This window comes from Heptranchias perlo, chromosome 4, assembly GCF_035084215.1.
Source record: "Heptranchias perlo isolate sHepPer1 chromosome 4, sHepPer1.hap1, whole genome shotgun sequence".
Classification (NCBI taxonomy): domain Eukaryota; kingdom Metazoa; phylum Chordata; class Chondrichthyes; order Hexanchiformes; family Hexanchidae; genus Heptranchias; species Heptranchias perlo.
Window position 1 is genome coordinate 106,962,611 of NC_090328.1, and position 13,855 is coordinate 106,976,465.

Consider the following 13,855-nt stretch of genomic DNA (forward strand, 5'->3'; position numbering starts at 1 on the left):
CGGTGCCCTCTACACGGCATCTGAGCAGTGTTTGGAAACGTGCAAGAGAAAGTCTAATCATATGGGACAAAAAACAGTGAAGAGAAGACACGCCCACCAATTTAACCAGGAGTCTTACAGAGAAATGAATAGAGTCTTCAAATGACCTCTTAAATATAGAAAATTGTAAATAAATTTTGAAAACTTTTTATAAACGGTGAGATCCAGAGTGGAAAAGGCATTTTTTCCCCTACATAAGAACATAAGAAATAGGAGCAGGAGTATGCCATATGGACCCTCGAGCCTGCTCCGCTATTCAATAAGATCGTGGCTGACCTTGTACCTCAACTCCGCTTTCCCGCCCAATCCCTGTATCCCTCGATTCCCCTAGAGTCCAAAAATCTATCCATCTCAGCCTTGAACATATTTAACGACTCAGCATCCACTGCCCTCTGGAGCAGAGAATTCCAAGGAGTCGCAACCCTCTGAGCGAAGAAATTCCTCCTCATCTCAGTCTTAAATGGCCGACCCCTGATCCTGAGACTATGTCCCCTAATTCTATACTCTCCAGCCAGGGGAAACAACCTCTCAGTATCTACCTGTCAAGCCCACTCAGAAACTTGTACGTTTCAATGAGGTCACCTCTCATTCTTCTAAACTCCAAAGCGTACAGGCCCTTCTTTTTCAAACAGGCTTCTTTAAGCACTTCCACGACTCTTTTGATGTTACATAAATTTGGAAAAAATGTGAAAAAATCTGACATCCGGCTCTCACAGACTTTTTGTACAAGTCCCTGACAGCTAAAAAGCTCCCTCCGGCTGAATACTGGCTTAATTAAATATGCACAAGCTTTAAATGGTGGCAAGACAGGCTCCTTGCGTCAGTTCAAACAAGTCCTAACCTTTTCTGGCGAGTTTAGTCCATATCTACGACATCAGTGCAGGATCTTCATGCTGTTCAATTCATTTGAATGGGATGAGATGCCATTTTCGCGCAACTTACGAAGGGGCGATGCATCTCAGGCAGTATCTTCCCGTTTCTTGTGTTTAACAGCACATGTGTGCTCGTGGGAAGTTGCTGTCCGATTTGCACATAACTAACACTGAGCATTGTTAGCCTCACCATTATTCTCACAGCAAAATCCGGCCCAATATGTTCTTTTTACAATACTCTCCTTTGAAAGTTAGAACAGTTAAGCTATTTTAAATCAAGTCAGGCGTAGGCTAACAGCTGTCAAGGCATGATGTTCAAATCTTTCCTTAGTGCCGAGGAGATAGGCCTCAGGTCAGAAGTTAGCTAGAAGCTTTAAAGGTACAATGTTCAATCTTCCCTTGGTACATACATTGGACATCACCAATAATCGTGAGAGAAAACAGTTCTATCACAAAAATGAAACACTTAGAACTAACAAGCAAATGAAGGCTACCTGGAACTCCTTATTAATGGGGAGATTTTTAAAAAATTCTCTTATGTACAGTCAACTTTAGGAACAATCTTAAATTTGTATTAGATACATTTTATTGTTGTTTTATGATGAATAAACTCATGACCCTCTGATTTTATGATTTCTCTTTATGGTGCCAAAAGCTAAACTTAAATATGTAAGTTTCTACTTAACTACAACCATTTGCCTCAATCTATTGGTGCAGTATGTCCAACCAAGAGGAAAGAGGCTATTAATGTAAACTGCACCAGTTGCATGGCTTAAATCCTGTTGTTCTGATCTCCAACTGTGCCGAGCGGCAGCCAGCAAAATGATTCCAGCTATTACGTCAGACATGAAGGATTTGCTATATACACTGAGGAAAATTAAATGGTTGGTTGCTCACCCACTTTATTGAAGGTGTCCTTTTGAGCCCCAGAAATAGATCTTAACCACCAGAAGGGGGGAGAAAAATAAATCCAAAGCCTGATATTATTTTAATTTCATACTACCAAGTTGAATGTCATAGTACTGTTGGAGTCATAATAGCGTTGCAGGTGACTGCTGTTCTCCAATCCTCACCTAAGTGTCATTCCTTATATACTAATCAGTGTTTTGTTTTGTTAAATCTGATTGACGTGCATGCGGGGGATCAGTTAAATGGGTGGGGATCGTGAATTAAGGGGGAAAGTTTACCTTGCTATTCATGGAAGTCAGGGGAAGTTTTAGGAATTACGTTTATGGGCAAGATTGTGATTTTTTTCCCCTGAATTGTTGAATTTTTCCTGTTGGTTAGAAATGCTATTATTAGACATATACAATCAGATGGATGAAGAACTGTCATGGGCAAGATGGGGAGTTTAGGTCAGAAAGGGAGGCTGACTGAGCTGGGGTATGCAGTCTGCAGCCATACTCAGATGCGAAAGGAGACTTAGATCAGGCATAGGAGAGAGCTTAAGTGAGCATGACCTGGATCCGTGGGAAAATAATGTCACTTTTTTTAAAAAAATCAGATATCAAAAATAATTTTGAGAGAAAATTAAAAATAAAAGTGAAGCAAATAATTTTTTTAAAATAGGGAGCTAGGATAAGAATAATGGGAAATATAGGCAAATCATAAATATTTTTTAAAAAAGGCTGTGCCATGAGTTCTCATGCAATTAATATTGCCTCAAATTCTCCCAAAATGTCAGGGAGATTCCCAATGAAAGCAGCTCACTCTTCTGGTAGCTGAAACTTGCCATCATGGGCCCGATATTAGGAGGGCGGCTGGTTGGCAGCGGGGGGTCGACTGGACGCATGGGTAACGCACCCGGTGAAATCGGCGTGCTCCGCACGCAATCGCACCTTGATTGAAGGTACTTACCTTTGCTTTCGGGTTTCGCGCTGGAAAGCTGCACAGCGGGCGGACTGCGCAAAGGCAGCATAGGGTGTCAGCTGGAGGAGCCCTATTTAAAGGGGCAGTCCTCCACTGACTGATGCTGCAGAAAATAGGCAAAATTACAGCATGGAGCAGCCCAGGGGGAAGGCTGCTCCCAGGTTTAATGATGCCTCACTCCAGGTCTTATTGGATGGGGTGAGGAGGAGGGGCAGGACAGAGATCTTCCCCCCGGCGGGCGGGAGGATGCAGCCTGCCTCTGCCACCAAGAAGTCCTGGCTCGAGGTGGCAGAGGAGGTCACCTGCACCGTCAACATATCGCGCACCTGCATACAGTGCAGGAGGCGCTTCAATGACCTAAGTAGGTCAGCCAAGTGAGTACACTTACTCATTCCCCTACACTCCGTCTGCCACATCACCGCCCCCACCCCACATCTCTTTCTGCACTGCCAACACTACTCTGTCACATCACCCCTCACGCCCACTCAAAGCTCATCCTCATCTTACCTGCACTTAGTCACCTCGCCAGTACTCATCCCAACACTACCACTCAACCCAATCCTCATACAATCTCATGGCTCTATCTCATACTCACCCTCTCGTGCATCTCTTTCACGGTCAGCCTCACTCAACCTGCAACTACCTGTGCTGCAGCCACAGGGCATGCATCACATATGTGCAGTAGATAAGTGTAAGGCAAACGAGTCGTGAGCATGAAGGGGATGCACAAGGGTGTTTGAGGGTTTGTCATGGTTTTTACTTCCATTTAATTTCTGATCAACTCACATCACATATTATATTGTCACCACTACTGCCATGTCTTTGCGAATCTTGCCTGGTTTGTGCAATAATGCCCTTTCCTGAGGATCACTATGAAGACCCACAACTGATGCCACCAATTGTGTCACTGCAGAGTGGGTGTATTTGCAGGGCTCTTTTGTGCAGATGACTGAGAGACATCAATGATGTCACTGGTGGTACCCTGGAAGGATGCGGAGGAGAAGTTGTTGAGGGCAGTGGTGACTTTGACAGCGACAGGTAAGAAGATGGTGCTTGGGCCAGCCAGGAGCAGCTCGGCATGAAAGAGGCTGCAGATGTCCACGACTACATGTTGAGTGACTCTGAGCCTCCATGTGCACTGCTGCTCAGAGAGGTCCAGGAAGCTGAGCCTCGGTCTGTAGACCGTGTGGCGAGGGTAGTGCCTTCTGCGACGCATCTCTCTCTGCTGTTGCCCTCCCTCCTGCTGTGCAGGGGGATCTGTGACAGTACTGTGTTGTGGAGCTCCACGTGTCAGAGATGGACGGCGTGGCCGGCGAGGCTGGAGATGCTGTTCGTCCTCCGAGGAGGTCATGACTGCAGCTACGGCGGCCCCCATCTGGAAAATGTACATTTGAGGGGGTCTGCAAAGTAGGTAAATGTCTCTGGACACCTTGGTAAGTGCGCAGGTTGGTGACTTTTATTGTTAGGAGGAGGGTGGTGGAGGCCAAACTTTGTCCAAAGTGACAGAGTGGCCTCCTGCAGTGAGTGAGGGTCTCCCCCACCACCTGTCAAATGGACCTTTGCAGCTGCCACAGGCTGATTGCTGAAACACGTCCATTTCAACTGGGAGTGTTTCCCCCAATACGGGAAACAGTCCCAGTTGATCTGAAAATCTCACCCCTCCTAAAATATCAGGTCAATCAGGTCTGTGAATGACCTGAAGTACCTGGTTAATTACTTCAAGTGGCACCCCGCTGGCTTTAATTGCCGGCAGGAGTCCCACATGCGGGGGCTGCGCGCACATGTCAGCGCGTCATTGGGGAACCCGGAAGTGCGCGGGTTGGAGCCGGGCTCCGGACCCGCTCTGGGAATCCCTGATTTTCGCAGCCCTCCCGCCACGAACGCACCCGATCGTGGGTGTGAAAATTGAGCCCAATGTGTCAAAACCTGATTCATAGCTGGGACTATTTCAATTTTGGTTTACATGAAAAGTTGCGATTCCGTTGTCTGCGTAGTCTGACCAAATCTCCCTGACACCATTTATAAGCTTAATGATATAGAGTCATTCGGATATATGTACTGTTATTTTCTGGTAATAAATTGCAGATTATTATTCAGTATAAATAGCAGTGTTTTATTGGATAAGGTAAACATAACGAGAGAGGATGTAGTAGAGGGACTGGAGTACTTGAAAGCTGATAAGTCACCAGGGCCGGATCGATTGTTTCCTAGGCTATTGAAAGAAGTCAGGGAGGAAATAGCGGATGCTCTGAGGATCATTTTCCAATCCTCACTAGATTCAGGGGATGTACCGGAGGACTGGAAGACTGCAAACGTAGTCCCATCGTTTAAAAAGGGTACGAGGGAAAGGCCGAACAATTATAAGCCGGTCAGCCTTACCTCAGTGGTGGGCAAACTTTTAGAAACAATACTGAGAGATAGGATAAACTGTCACTTGGAAAGGCATGGTTTAATCAGGGATAGTCAGTATGGAGTTCAGGGAAGGTCATGCCTTACAAATCTAATTGAATTCTTTGAGGAAGTGACAAGGAGGATTGATGAGGGTAGTGCAGTGGATGATGTCTACATGGATTTTAGTAAGGCATTTGACAAGGTCCCACATGGCAGACTGGTCAGAAAGGTAAACGCCCATGGGATACAGGGAAATGTGGCAAAACGGATCCAAAATTGGCTCAGTGAGAGGAAACAAAGGGTGAAAGTCGATGGATGTCTTTGCGAATGGAAATCCGTTTCCAGTGGTGTGCCACAGGGCTCAGTGTTGGGTCCCCTGCTGTTTGTGGTATATATTAATGATTTGGACTTGAATGTAGGGGACATGATTTGCAAATTTGCAGACGACACAAAAATTGGCCATGTAGTTGATAGTGAAGAGGATAGCTGTAGACTCCAAGAAGATATCAATGGGTTGGTGGAGTGGGTGGAAAAGTGTCAAATGGAGTTCAACCCGGAGGTAATGCACTTAGGGCGGGCAAACAGTAAAAGGGAATACGCAGTAAATGGGAATATATTGAGAGGGGTAGAGGAAGTGAGAGACCTTGGAGTGCATGTGCACAGGTCCCTGAATGTGGCAGTACTGATAGATAAGGTTGTGAAGAAGGCATACAGAATGCCCTCCGTTATTAGCCGTAGTATAGAATACAAAAGCAGGGATGTAATGATGGAACTGTACAAAATGCTGGTAAAGCCACAGCTGAAGTATTGTGCGCAGTTCTGGTCATCACATTACAGGAAGGACGTAATTGCTCTGGAGAGAGTGCAGAGAAGATTTACAAGAATGTTGCCAGGGCTTGAAAATTGCAGCTACGAGGAGAGATTGGATAGGCTGGGGTTATTTTCCTTGGAGCAGAGGAGGCTGAGGGGTGACTTGATTGAGGTGTACAAAATTATGAGGGGCCTCGATAGAGTAGACAGGGAGTACCTAGCGGAGAGTTCAAGAACTAGAGGACATAGATTTAAGCTGATTGGCGGAAGGGTTAGAGGGGACATGAGGAAAAACTTTTTTACCCAGAGGGTGGTGGGTGTATGGAATTCACTGCCCGAATTGGTGGTAGAGGCAGGGACCCTCAACTCTTTTAAAAAGTACCTGGACCTGCACCTAAAGTGCTGAAAGCTGCAGGACTACGGACCGGCTGCTGGTAGGTGGGATTAGAATGGACACCTGGTTGTTCTTCGAGCCGGCACGGACATGATGGGCCGAATGGCCCCCTTCTGTGCTGTATCTTTTCTATGGTTCTATGATTGCAATGAAACATTTAATCCTTCAGCAAAAATGTCAGCACACATGAGCTGGACGCAGATTCCAATGTCTGCTGTGGCAACTGCTGCAGGAAAAAGAAACAAAACAAACTACCCACCAATTCCATAATGTAGAATAAAAATATGTCAATTAAGCTCCCTCTGCTGCCTTTTTCCTCCCCCTTACCCACTAAGCCGAACCTTTCCCCTGTCCTCCACTGATTTTCCTCTGCACATTATCTGTAATAAAATGAAGAAAAATATATCAATTTAACAAAGAAACTATATAAATGTGAAGCTAAACGGAACATCTATTTTATAATGAACTTAATTATTAAACGTAAGCTGATATAATTATCAAATTCATTGATAAATTGTCCCTAATAGACTCTTGATTAGAACTTACAACTTGTATAGTGAGGACTTGCAGTTTTGGACATGTAGGAAAATGTATTTTGCAGGTGAACTGCTAAATATATAAAATGAATCTAAATAGTGTAATTAATTAATAGTTACCACAATGGAATAATGACCTTCCATTCACCTTTCATTCATACAGACCTTACCCTTTACTCAAAAAATTCAGAACTCTTTCCTTTTTTTAAGTTGATCTAAGTTGCGCATGAAATTGTGTTAAACCAGAATAGCCATTAATTCATTTATTTTTAAAACAAAGATAATTTACCTACCTTTTAAGGTGAATCCTGGAAATTGAATATTTTCTCACTTTGGGACCCCAGTATCAGGCTCTCCCAAATACAGAATAGTTAACTGTAGAGTTAATCTCTCTCTGCTATATACCAACAGTATGCCTTCACCATAAGTTCAGGAGAGGACCCCCTACTGCACCAATGCAAATTTTCCTTTTCCCAAACCAGCCATCCACATTAAAAAAAATGGAAGTTTGGACTTTTACACTCTTTCAAAGGCAACTTTGAAAGCAAAAACAATTCCTACTACATACTAGCTCATCTCTCACAATGACTGTCCACAAGTATTGCAAGAGAGCCAAATACAGATACAGTGGGAAAAGACTCAGATTGGGTCTAGGCAAGATTTGAATTGACTAAGTGTGGGGCAGAAAGAGAATGAATCAGGGATCGAGGCAATTAAATCAGACCAATAATGACCGCAAAAGGGGGCAACAGGAAATAGAGTGAAAAGTGAAACAGTATTGTATGAGTAAGACACATAGACTGACAAAGAGAGATTTACGTTACAGTTAGCTGTTTTCTACTGTATTTGGAAGAGACTCAGAAGTGGAGAGAGAGAAAATTTGAGGAGGGAGAATAAAAATGGAGGTAGGAGAGAGAGATAAGGGAGGGAAGTGACAAAATTTGAGATGGAGACACAGACAGGTTGATTGGTGTTGTGCATATTTACCAATACTGCTCTGCAGGTTCCTCAACTGTGTCTTCTCAACCTTATTACAGATAATCTTTCCAACGGGCAGTTGGAAAGATTATCTGTAATCACCAGGTATTGTTCTCTGAATATAAATGCGAAAAGTTCAAGGATTCCCACATTCACCTGACGAAGGAGGAAGCCTCCGAAAGCTTGTGATTTTCAAATAAAATTGTTGGACTCTAACCTGGTGTTGTAAGATTCTTTACATTTGTCAACCCCAGTCCATCACCGGCATCTCCACATCACATCTTCTAAACCTAGCACCTCTATTGTGCTTCCAGGTGGCACTAGTGTTCTGTTCCCTGCTCAGGCCATTACTTGGGTCCTGGGCTGCTTCAAAGTTTGTATCACATTTTTTCCCATTCCCCGTCTTCCCCACCAGTGCTTCCAGCCATCGTCTCCCCTTAGTGCTGGGTCTCCCCTTAGTGCTCCCAGCTCCCCCCTCAGTTCTCCATCAGCCTAGTCCCCTTCTAGTCCACAGTACCTTCACTTTCTATCCTATTCCAGTCCTCTCCTCCTACATCACCTACCCCACTGGTCCCACCTCCAGTACTCCTATCCCCTCAGTGCTTCATTATCCCAACCCCCATTGCCTCAAACCCATTTCCTGTTGACCCACAGACTCCCAGTAGCCCCTGTTCTTCCACCTCCTGAGTAGTCTCAGTTTCCACTCCCCCACCCCCCCCAAGTACAGTCATCCCTTAGTTACCCATCATTATTGTTGCTACAACCCAGCCAGCCCATCCATTCCCTCCCATCCTACTCATTGCTTCATCCTGGCTGCATCCCCATTGATCTCCAACACACAGTTGCTCCTGGACTAACCCACAGCCCCCCTTCTCTCTCAACCATCCATGTTACAACACCTCTGATGGCATCACACCACCCTCATTTCCATCCTACAGTGTACCCTAGGCCTTAAAATAGTATGAGATGGGCATTAAGTACATATGGAAATGAACATAGAAATCATAGAATCATAGAAAGGTTACAGCACGGAAGGAGGCCTCTTGGCCCATCAAGTTTGCACCGGCTCTATGTAAGAGCAATCCAGCTAGTCCCACTCCCCTGCCCTATTCCCATAGACCTGCAAATTTTTTCCTTTCAAATACTGATCCAGTTCCCTTTTGAAAGCCATGATTGAATCTGTCTGTACCACCCCCATCAGCCTAGTGAAGGCAGTGCATTCCAGATCCTAACCACTCACTGTATGAAAAAGTTTTTCCTCATGTCACCTTTGGTTCTTTTGCCAATCACCTTAAATCTATGCCCTCTGGTTCTTGACCATTCCGCCAATGGGAACAGTTTCTCTCTATCTAGACCCTTCATGATTTTGAATACCTCTATCAAATCTCCTCTTAACCTTCCCTGTTTCAAGGAGATCAGCCCCAGCTTCTCCAGTCTATCCACATAACTAAAGTCCCTCATCCCTGGAATCATTCTAGTAAATCTCTTCTGCACCCTCTCTAAGGCCTTCACATCTTTCCTCTCTAGCATGTGGTAGAGCCAAAGAGAGACATTGGAGACATATCAAAGAGAGAGGAAAGGAAAGGTTTATGGAAAGGGGGAAACAGAAACAATAATAATAAGTTGGACAGAATAACGTAGACACCACAATGAGAAAAGTGCGCAATAGCTATGGGGAGAAGAAAGAGAAAGAAAGAGTGGAAGATAAAAGCCAGAGAGTGACATAAAATAATTATAAAGCAGGAAAGAGGCAAAGGGACACAGTTATAGAATTTTTTTTTTCTCTTGATGGGCAATGGAGGTGGCATAATGCTCCCGTCTTTCTAAAACAGCCTATACACTGCTCAATAAGGATAAGAGCATTATATCACCTCACGGACTATAGATTTTTCTATTGCTGAAGTGCAGTTGCGTGTGTTGCCCTCTGACCTCCTGTAAGCACCATCACCAGAGATCTGCAAATGTAAAGCGAGTATCTGTCTCGAAAATTGTGAAGTTTATTAATTTATTTGCTCCCATAATTTCTGAAATTGCAAATAAATTTTGATTTGTTTTCCTTTTATTCTTCCTGCTCATGGCTCAAAATGTTACTCCAGTCTTCCAGAAGCAAAAAAACTGAAGATGTGCATGGGCATGCATGTAATAAACAATTGATTCACATGATCACACATATTATCCACATTCCTGTCAAATGCTAGTTGTGTAATCCCTTCAAATTTAATCAGATATGACTTGATGAACAGTTCAGTAATTAAAGATACACTGATTTAAATAATAATTTAAATTGTTGTTTATCATTTAGGTAATAAGTATACATAATCATTTCATAAAATACTCAAATTAGACACAGGGCTTGCACATCTTCAACAGTTTATTGGAAGCACTTATCTCCTGATAGGAGTTGCTCCAGGTTATTTGTTTTGAGCTCTCTGAAACAGTGTAAACTGAAATTAACCGCAGCTCAGTTTAGCAGTTCATAGCCGGAGGCTAGAAATGCAAGCTCCATCTGGTAATAATGCTAAATATAGGATTTTTTTTATTCCAAGTCTTGCCTTAGTCTCAAAGTGAACGAAAACAATTTAGTAAACTCTGCACGGTTCATGCAAGTTTACTTGACCTCGGGATCAATTACTGGGTTTTAAAGCCAACGATGGTGAGTTTCACTCTGTCGTGAACTGAGAGAGGGATGTTATATTACATTGAACATTATGTTGGCATTTAAGTTAAATCTGCTGCTTTCAGCAGACAACAATATTGGGCTGGATCTTGCTGGAAAAATAACGGTGTGTTAACGATATACGCCATTATTAACCAACAAATCAGCCAGCAACTTCAGGGAATTAAAAGATACAGTGTGAGTTGTGAATCTCCACAATTTGCTGGTCAATTTACGTCGCTCTGCAATTGCTTCGCACAAACAGCATCTCGCCCTTAACCTCCCCTTTATTTTTAAGAACTTGCTGGATTTGCGCATTAATTGTCCATTAAACTTGCCACAGAAAGTTAGGGATGGAACTTAACAACATAAGTACCTTTTTAACAATGTGATAATTGTTAATGCAATGCCAATCAACCTCTCTGGCTCAGGTAGGGAATAATTTAAATTGTTCAATCTCATTCCTGAGTTTAGCAAATTGTTGTTAGGGATTTTTAAAATGTCAATTTTTTAATTTTTAAATGTTTTTCTTACTTTTCCATTCTGTCTTTTTTTCTCTCAATCCAATTATACTTTCCCCTCTCTTTATTTCTCTTTCTGTCCCTGATTTGATTTGGGGGTGTTCATCACTTTGCACTCAGAATTTCGAGCGCACAGGCACCCGTGCTCACATTAATCCATCGTTAATGACCTGCAGTGACCAGCAGTCAATTGTTGACTCACTCGGGTCTGTTTCTCATACTGCTGCTACAATTACTTTAAATTCAGTTTAAATGAGTTCAAATTTAGTCAATTGATCTGCCCTTGCTGCATAAGACCTGTGACCAGCAGTCAATTGAAACCACTGATTGTCCTGTTTTTTCAGCTGCAGCAATTATTTGAACAAATTTTCAGTTTAAATTAGTTTAATTCATAATCTTGAGGTCCCATTGGTTATGTTCCAGTCAATAATCAATAACGATCGATATGCGCTGATTCATGCGAGGTTTTACTTACAGGCTTATGCAAATATGTTTGAGTGAAAACATAGGCGTAACTTCACCTCGGCAAAACCGGTGCAATGTCAAGCGCATTCCGGGCCCGTTTTCCAGATTGTGCCCCTGGCGGAATCTCCATGCCGCAGTGTTGTAATAGGATATGGATTTTATTGAAAGCTACCTTGGATGTGCTGAACTGCAGATTTTCAATCTTAACACTTCTCCTCAAGAATTATATAATTTCCTTACTTTGTGGCATTTTTATAACTCATACGTTCACTGTAGTAGTTGGACTTATTGGTTACCCCACCTCACTCCAAACCCACATTCGTTACCTCAAGCCTGAACCTAGACAGTAGATTTAAGACAGGGATTCTGCAGGTCATTATACATTGAATGCACCCTTGTGAAAGAAAAGATGAAAAAAAAAGATGAATGCCCTTTAAGTCAGTGTCCTTTACATAAGACAAGAGTCATCCTGTAACAAGCAATTAAAACTTTATCCTCTGCTGAGCTTTTCTTGAAACTCCAACAGCACCAAAGTCCGGAGAGTTTGCAGAGTCTGCAAAGGGATATAGACAGATTAAGTGAGTGGGCAAGAAGGTGGCAGATGGAGTATAATGTAGAGAAATGTGAGATATTCACTTTGGTAGGACGAATAGAAAAACAGAATATGTTTTAAATGGTGAGAAACTATTAAATGTTGGTGTTCAGAGAGATTTGGTTGTCCTCGTTCAAGAAACTCAAAAAGTTAGTATGCAGATACAGCAGGCAATTAGGAATGCAAATGTCATGTTGGCCTTTATTGCAAGGGGGATGGAGTACAAGAGTAAGGAAGTCTTACTACAGTTGTACAGGGCTTTAGTGAAACCTGCATACAGTTTTGGTCTCCTTATCTAAGGAAGGATATACTTGCCTGGGAGGCAGTGCAACAAAGGTTCACTAGATTAATTCCTGGGATGAGTGGGTTGTTCTATGAGGAGAGGTTGAGTGGAATGGACCTATTCTCTCTGGCGTTAAGAAGAATGAGAGGTGATCTCATTGAAACATATAAGATTCTGAGGGGGCTTGACAGGGTAGATGCTGAGAGATTATTTCACCTGGCTAGAGAGTCTCGAACTAGGGGGCATAATCACAGTATAAGGGGTCAGTCATTCAAGACTGAGATGAGGAGGAATTTCTTCACTCAGAGTGTTGTGAATCTTTGGAATTTTCTACCCCAGAGGACTGTGGATGCTGAGTCATTGAATATATTCAAGGCTGAGGTGGATAGGTTTTTCGACTCTAGGGGAATCAAGGGATATTGGGATAGGGCGGGAAAGTGGAGTCGAGGTCGAAGATCAGCCATGATCTGATTGAATGGTGGAGCAGGCTTGAGGGGTGGCATGGTCTACTCATGCTCCTATTGCTTATGTTTTTATGTTCTTATGTTCAAACAATCAAGAGGAGACAAAAGTAAAAACATAAAATGCTGGAAATACATATCAAGTATGCCATCTGTAAAGAGAAAGGGGAGGTTAATGTTTGGAGTGTGGACCCTTCATTGGAACTAAAAACTGGGAAATAAGAGAACTAGTTAATGGAACTGTACAGAGCAAGAGGGGAGGGCAAAGAGAGATAATAGGTTGAAGACCCAAACACATTTTCTTCAACAACAACAACTTACATTTATAAAGCGCTTTTAATGTAGTAAAACGTCCCAAACCATTTATTCAGAAGCTGGAAAGAGGTGAAACTGGTGGAAGTGAATGCAACAAAAAGAACAACAACTTGCATTTATATAGCACCTTTAACATAGTAAAACGTCTCAAGGTGCTTCATAGGAGCGTTATCAATCAAAATTTGACACCGAGCCACATAAGGAGATATTAGGACAGGTGACCAAAAGCTTGGTCAAAGAGGTAGGTTTTAAGAACTGTCTTAAAGGAGGATGGAGGTAGAAATGTGGAGAGGTTTAGGGAGGGAATTCCAGAGCCTAGGGCCTAGGCAGCTGAAGGCATGGCCACCAATGGTGGGCCGATTAAAATCAGGGATGCGCAAAAGGCCAGAATTGGCGAGTGCAGAAATCTTGGGAGGTTGTCGGACTGAAGGATGTTACAGAGATAGGGAGGGGCGAGGCCATGGAGGGATTTGAAAACAAGGATGAGAATTTTTAAATCGAGGTGCTCCCACACCGGGAGCCAATGTAGGTCAGTGAGCACAGGGATGATGGGAGAACGGGACTTGGTGTGAATTAGGAGGGGCAGCAGAGTTTTGGATGTGCTCAAGTTTACGGAGGGTGGAAAATGGGATGTCTGCCAGGAGCGCATTGGAATAGTTGAGTCTAGAGGTAA